Source organism: Neomonachus schauinslandi, chromosome 4, assembly GCF_002201575.2.
Source record: "Neomonachus schauinslandi chromosome 4, ASM220157v2, whole genome shotgun sequence".
In the NCBI taxonomy this organism is placed as follows: Eukaryota; Metazoa; Chordata; class Mammalia; order Carnivora; family Phocidae; genus Neomonachus; species Neomonachus schauinslandi.
The window spans coordinates 77,159,812-77,167,469 of NC_058406.1; the positions used below are offsets into that span (position 1 = coordinate 77,159,812).

The 7,658-nt window shown below is 39.8% G+C and overlaps 1 pseudogene; it reads right to left on the minus strand.

Moving 5' to 3' along the window:
- Positions 1-372: 372 nt before the first annotated feature.
- Positions 373-7,658, minus strand: part of LOC110580633 — a 13,931-nt pseudogene continuing 6,645 nt past the window's right edge.

Genomic DNA, 7,658 nt, shown 5'->3' on the forward strand with positions numbered 1-7,658 from the left:
AGTATATAAGTGAGGGTTTTGACAAATTAAACGTAATCCTATCACTGGCCCTCAGATCAAGACACAGCCGTATGAACACCCCAGAAGCCCCTCTTGCCCCTATTTTAACACTACCTTCTTCCTCCCCAGAAGTAAGTACTGTTCTGTTTTCTAAAACCATAGATTAGTTTTGTCTTTTATTTTGTGTAGATGCAATCATAAATAATATACTTTTTAAAAACTTTTACAACTTCACTTTAATAAGTCTTATACAGGCTTACTAAAGAAAAGTATTATACCCTTTATACCATAATAAAAATTGAAAATTTACATTCCAACTGACTAGCTTAAAGAGTTTAAGACCACTTCCACATTTATAGAGCCTAATTAAGGCTAGAGAAGCACATTCCTATCTTCCATGTCATATTTAACCCTTTTGTCCTGAGAAAGGAGGCTTAGCTGTTTCTTTCTTCAATTTCTTTTTCTTGTTCTAGTATCTTTGTAGGGTGAGATTAACATTTCCAGAATTTTGGAAAAGTTCACTTTACAGCAGCTGAACAGAGCAGACAGTCTCTGAGTTGCATTCTTTCTGGTTAAGTGCTGGATACACTTGGCTTTTGTTTTATTGAGGGATTCAAGTATCTGACCAGTTCTTAAACCTGTTAAAACTTGTACTTGCTGTATTTCTGTTCCAAACGGCTGAAAGAGCTCTAGTAGGATCACACCCAAGCTATACATATCTGATATGGTGTCACACTCAAGTCCTTCTAACTCTTCAGGTTAAGGGTACTGACAAGTACCTACTCTGGAAGTATGTGTTGGTGTTCTCTTGCCATGTCTATTGATCCAGTCTGTGTTCTGTATGATGTCTGTGCAGGCCAGACCAAAGTCTCCTATTTTTACTTGCTGATCAGGGCCATGAGGAAAATATTTCTGGGCTTCAGATATCTGTGTACTATTCTCATGTTATGAATATAAAATACACCTTCCTCCAATTCTTGAAAGATTTTTATTGCAACACTGGCCATAACATAAGGACATGCAGATTGGCCCCCACACTCCTGGCCCTGCTTGTTTCTCCCAGCTATCCAGTCCCACAGAGAGAGTCCCACAGCTGGATCTGGATGTGCAACATCAGGTGACACTCCGTCAGGTGATGTCTGCCCCAACAAGTTTTAAGTTTTCTTCAGAAGATTCCTCGATGGATGTGAAATTCTCTTCAAAGTCGCAATCATGCCTAAGTGGCCGCTGATGTTCAACAATCTGGAAGACAAATCAGCCAAGCCATTTTCTTGGAGTAAAATGAATGATTCAAATTCACTGGCATCTTTTGTGACTAAATTGGTGATATAGTTCATCAGTCTGTTAGTCTGATTTTCAATGCCAGATTCTTCTAAGGATTTTTCTTTTTCTAAGGTGAACTTGGCGAGGATAGTGGATGAGCTGTTACTTTAATCATTTTTTTTTTTAAAGATTTTATTTATTTATTTGAGAGAGAGCACATGAGAGGGGGGAGGGTCAGAGGGAGAAGCAGACTCCCTGCCGAGCAGGGAGCCCGATGTGGGACTCGATCCAGGGACTCCAGGATCATGACCTGAGCCGAAGGCAGTCGCTTAACCAACTGAGCCACCCAGGCGCCCACTTTAATCATTTTTAACATCATATTGATTTTTGTCGTCCTCCTGGTTCCAACCTCACTTCCAGAGATGGCAACTGAATAGAAATTCTACCTTGCATTCGGGCCACGGGAACATGTTCTATCCAAGCATTATGATGGCCCTACAATTAGGATACTGAAGACCTGCCAATACCTTCACTCACCATAGTACCTTCATGCAATCTGTTTAGTTGCACCCTTAATCAGGATTTTTTTTAATTGCAAATTTTTAATTGCAAAATAATGACCATCTAATTTATTCCTGATCTTGTTTGTATACTCTTTCATATCTACCTTTTCCTAAGGTGGCAAGCTGTTGTAATTCATTTAAGTAACGTGAAGTTTGTTCTTCAGAGCTACTTCCCTTGATCTGATCTTCTGGATGTGAGAATTATCATCTCAAGGATCCTGAGGAGCTCTTTCTTTAGGTGACCTCATTAAATGAGCAATAGCTTGGGGCGCCTGCTTGCCTCAGTCGGTAGAGCGTGTGACTCTTGATCTTGGGGTTGTGAGTTTAAGCCCCATGCTGGGTGTAGAGATTACTTTAAAATATTTTTTTTAAAGATTTACTTATTTTAGAAAGCAAGAGAGAGCACGCAAGTGGGAGTAGGGACAGAAAGAGAGGGAGAGAAGGTGGATGGGGGCTAGAAGAGGGCTGCCAGCATTCTGGGTGCCTCACAGCCCTGGGCCAGGAAGTCCATGACAGGTGCCATGCACAAGCACACCCTGTTCCATCGCCTTCTGCCTCACGCTCCTGGGCCCTGGAGCTGCTCCCTAGCATCATGGACTGCAGCCCTGCCTGCCTGCCAATCCAGTGCCACCTCACTGAGCACCCCAATGTACTCTTTTTTTTAAAGATTTCATTTATTAGAGAGAGAGAGCACAAGCAGGGGGAGTGGGAGAGGGAGAAGCAGACTCCCCACTGAGCAGGGAGCCGGATGCAGGACTCTGTCCCAGGACCCTGAGATCATGACCTGAGCTGAAGGCAGAGATGCCTAACCGACTGAGCCACGCAGGCACTGACCCCTCTCCCCCCGCAGTGTGCTATTTTATTTGATCATTGTTATATTTGTGAGTATACTGGTTTTCTGATGCCACTGTAACAAATTACCACAAACTTAGTGACTTAAAACAACACAAATTCATTCTTCTATAGTCGTGGAGATCAGAAGTCCCAAACTTTTCATTAGGCCAAAGTCAAGCTATCAGCAGGGTTGGTTCCTGAATCTGAAGATTGTAAATGGAACATCTGTTTCCTTGCCTTTTTTCAGCTTCCAGTGGCTGCCTGTAGTTTTTGTGGCCCCTTACCTGGTATTAAAGCCTCTGCTTTCATCATCACATCACCTTTTCTGTAGTCTAATCTTCCTCTGCCTCTACCTTTAGGGCCCACCTGGATGATCCAGGATAATCTCGTTTCAAGATCCTTAATTTAATCACACCAGCAAAGCCTCTTTTGCCACATAAGATAACATTCACAGGTTCCCGGAGTTAGATCCTAGATATCTTTGGAGGCCATTATTCAACTTGCTGGAGTGAGATTTACTCAGAGTGTATGTGTTTATAGTCATTCATTCTCGTTGCTGAATAGTATTTCATTAGTTTAACCATTTTTATTATATCCAAAATTTTTCCATTCTACCATTGATGGGCATTTGAGGAATTTCTAGTTCCTGGCTATTATGAATAACGCTGTGGAGAACATTCTTATACATGTCTTTTGGTGACTGTATATATGCACTTCTGTTGAATATATACCTGGGAGTGGAATTGCTGGATCATGGGGTGTGCACATATTTGGTTTTAGTATGTATGTCAATTTTCCAAAAGCTTATTAGATGGCACTATTTTAATATGTACCATTATAATGAATTACTCTAAAGGTCTAGAGGCCTGACAATGTTAGTGAATTTCTCAAAATACCTAAATTTTACCAAATGAGTTATATTTGCTACAGCAGGCCTGTTGTGATTTAATATCACACAAGATGAAAATAAAAGCAAAAGTATTTGTTCTTATTACAGACACAGTAGTATTGTGCACTCAGATTATTGCTCCTCAGAAGAAATGCAAGTTTTAGGTAATCATAAATAGTATGTTGAGTTTATAAATAGAATGTTTAGTTATGGAAAATATATGATTTACATTTTTAATTGAATTAAAATGTTTTTGTTATAACCTTTTTTGGAAATACAGATATTTCCTCATACCCAAATGGCCACGGAAGAATTATCTAATCCAGATGGCATAGACACTGCCTTCCATTGGGCTTCACTTGGATCGTGTTTGTTTCTTTTCTTCTCCTCTGTCCCCAACACCTTGGCCCCCTCTACTTTTTACCTTGCCCCACAGCATAGAATATTATGTGTAGGATTGGCCAGGGTGAAGAGAATGACTGCATAAATAGCATCCTTTCACCTACCCCCACGCATCACCACTGATCCTTCTCCTATTTCCTCAAAATAAAAGATCTACTCTTACATATGTATTTAAATTTGCTTTTTCCCTATACAAGATATAAGTGAAAAGAGACGGTAGGGAAGCAAAGAAGGCAACTTTTAACTTATAATCAATTTCTACCAGAAATCAAGCAACTTAGAACCTTAGAATTTCTTAATTTCTTAGAACTTCTTAGGATTTCTCAACCTCAGCATTATTGGCATTTGGGGTCAGTTAATTCTTTGTTCTGAGAGGCTTTCCTTTGTGTTGTGAGTTTAGCAGCATCCCTGGCTTCTATGTATGTACTGGGTGCCAGTAGCACCCCCCACCACTTGTAACAACCCCAAAATGCCTCCAGACATCCCTAGATGTCTTGGGAGGGGGTGCAAAATCACCCCTTGTTGAGAACCTTACAACATCTGGGTTTTTACTTTTAGGATAGGGTACTGGGGAAAGACTGAAATTGAACCTCTGTTTGGAAGCAACACATGGTGTAAATCGATAAAGACAAAAAGAAGCAAGGTGATTTGGAGAGAATAGGCCCAGGATTAAAATATATTTTGAGGAAAGTAAAATCTTAAAGGTGGCTCTGACTTCACATCTGTAGATCTCTGTACCCCCTAGAAAGCTGGTCCAGTTCTTAAAAAACTACCTGCTTGGGGCTCCTGGGTGGCTCAGTCGGTTAAGCATCTGCCTTCGGCTCAGGTCATGATCTCAGGGTCCTGGGATAGAGTCCCGTATCGGGCTCCCTGCTCAGTGGGGAGCCTGCTTCTCCCTCTCCCCCTGCTCATGAGCTCTCTCTCTCTCTCTCTCTCTCACTCACTCTTTCTCTCAAATAAATAAAATCTTAAAAAAACTTTTTTTTTTTTTTTGAATCTACCTGCTCATTGCTTTTCACCCAGAGATCCTAGCCAAACCCAGTTTAAGATAGATCAGGTATACTGTCTCATTACAGTGTATATCTTTTAACAAGTATTTTTAAAATTGCTTTTATTTTTTTATTTTTAATTTTTTTTTAAGATTTTATTTATTTATTTGACAGAGAGAGACAGCGAGAGACGGAACACAAGCAAGGGGGAGTGGGAGAGGGAGAAGCAGGCTTCCCCACCGAGCAGGGAGCCCAATGTGGGGCTCGATTCCAGGACCCTGGGATCATGACCTGAGCCGAAGGCAGATGCTTAACAACTGAGCCACCCAGGCGCCCCTTAATTGCTTTTATTGTGGTTAAATATACATATAAAATGTACCATTTTAATCATTTTTAAGTGTTCAGTTCAGTGACATTAAGTACATTGATACTGTTGTACAACCATCACTCTCTCCAGAATGTTTTTATTATCCCACACTAAAATACTGTACCCATTAAACAATAATTCCCCATTCTTTCTCCCTGCAGCCACTGGTAACCACTGTTTTGCTTTCTGTTTCTAATGAATTCAATGATTCTAGGTACCTCATATAAGTGGAATCATACGGTATTTGCCCTTTTGTGTCTGACTTACTTCACTTAGCATCATGCTTTGAAGGTTCATGTTGTAACATATATCAGAACTTCATTCCTTTTTACAGCTGAATAATATTCCATTGTATATATATGCCACATTTGTTTATTCATCTATTGATGAATGGGTAGCTTCCACTTTTTGGCTATTGTGAATAATGCTGCTAGGGACATAGGTGTACAAATATCTGGTTCCTAACAAGCATGTTTTTTTGAGTGTACAGATCTGTATTTTGAGAATTGAAACAAGAAGTATAGTACAAATGCACATACAAAGATAGTTTATAATATATGATAAATATGACATGAATGAAGGGGACACTTTTGTACTAGATCTTTACCTGTGTTACTTCATTTTCTCATCCCCTCTGAGAGTTAGTTCTTTTTTTTTCTTTTAAAGATTTTATTTATTTGACAGAGACACAGTGAGAGAGGGAACACAGGAGGGGGAGTGGGAGAGGGAGAAGCAGGCTTACCGCGGAGCAGGGAGCCCAATGCAGGACTTGATCCCAGGACCCTGGGATCATGACCTGAGCCGAAGGTAGATGCTTAATGACTGAGCCACCCAGGTGCCCCCTCTGAGAGTTAGTTCTTGATAGTCCAGGGTGGCAGACTGGTAACACAGGTGTACCATCAAAAGTAATAGATACATATAGTATTTTACTTTATTTATGAAACTTTATATCTTAGGCATAATGTAGTACTTGTGGAAAACAATATAGTCCATGGCTATTTCCTTTCAATTTCATATTATCTAGTATGTTTCCTATGTATACTTCTTATGAATAGTACTTATTTGTCACTGACGTGAAATACAGTAGTGGAACCAGAAGGAGATTTTCCAGAAAAAAATTTTAGTGTGATGGAGAGGTTTTTTACTGGAGATTGGGAGTTGGGGGAAGGTGATAGTATTAGAAAGGATGCATCTGGTGATGGAAGAAGAAACTATGCTTGCTGTTAAGGCAGCTTAAGATCCTCTGACTACTGAAGGAAAATGTGGCAAACTCAAAATTGTTTGGTTATTATGCAAGATGCTTTTCATAAGTTGTTTCCTTTATTGTGCCTATAAAAGATACCATTAACATCATATTTATGTCATTAATAAACTTCCAGGATCCATGTAGTAGGGTGTAGTAGTATAGTTAAGATACAAGAGACAATGATACTTATTTCAGAAACATTTATTTGGTATATTACACTGGATAGGGTATGTTCTATAAGCCTAAGGTTTACATATGCAGTTGAATCATACATTCAATAGTAGCCAAATTTTGGTCTGTCTTTAGTATAAACATTTTATAAATAAGGGAACTAAATTTAAAAGAAATTAAGTAATATGATAATATGTAGCAAGTGGAGGCATCAGAATTTGAACCCCAATCTAAGTAGTTCTAAGGACTATGTTTCTTCCACTAGATCTTTCTGCTTTCCCTCCAAAAGTATTCTGGGAATACTGGGATGAATCTTTATATCTTTATTTGACGTTATTTAAAAAATTATAACCCTTCCTGAGGATAGCAAAATTGTGTGCAAGATAATTACAGAGCATATAGTAAGGAAGCAGAGGTAATGTCTGGTAATGTTTTTGGCTCCCTTTTTCTGCGTACGGTTGTCCAAATGATTTAGTGTTATGCAGAATATGAAATATTGTTAGAGAAGCTATTTCAGAAAGTTGACTTACTATATAGGTTTCTTTTTGTTTTGTTTGCCTTTTTTTTTTTTTGTTAGAGAGAGAGAGAGTGTGAGCAGGGGGAGGGGCAAAGGGAGAGGGAGAGAATCTTAACTCTCGGGGCATGGGGCTCAATCTCATGACCCTGAGGTCTTGACCTGAGCCAAAATCAAGAGTCCGAAGTTTAACCTACTGAGCCACCCAGGTGCTTGCTTTTTTTTGCTTTTTTTTTTTTAAAGATTTTATTTATTTATTTGAGAGAGAGAATGAGAGAGAGAGCACACGAGAGGGGGGAGGGTCAGAGGGAGAAGCAGACTCCCCGCTGAGCAGGGAGCCTGATGCGGGACTCGATCCCGGGACTCCAGGATCATGACCTGAGCCGAAAGCAGTCGCTTAACCAACTGAGCCACCCAGGC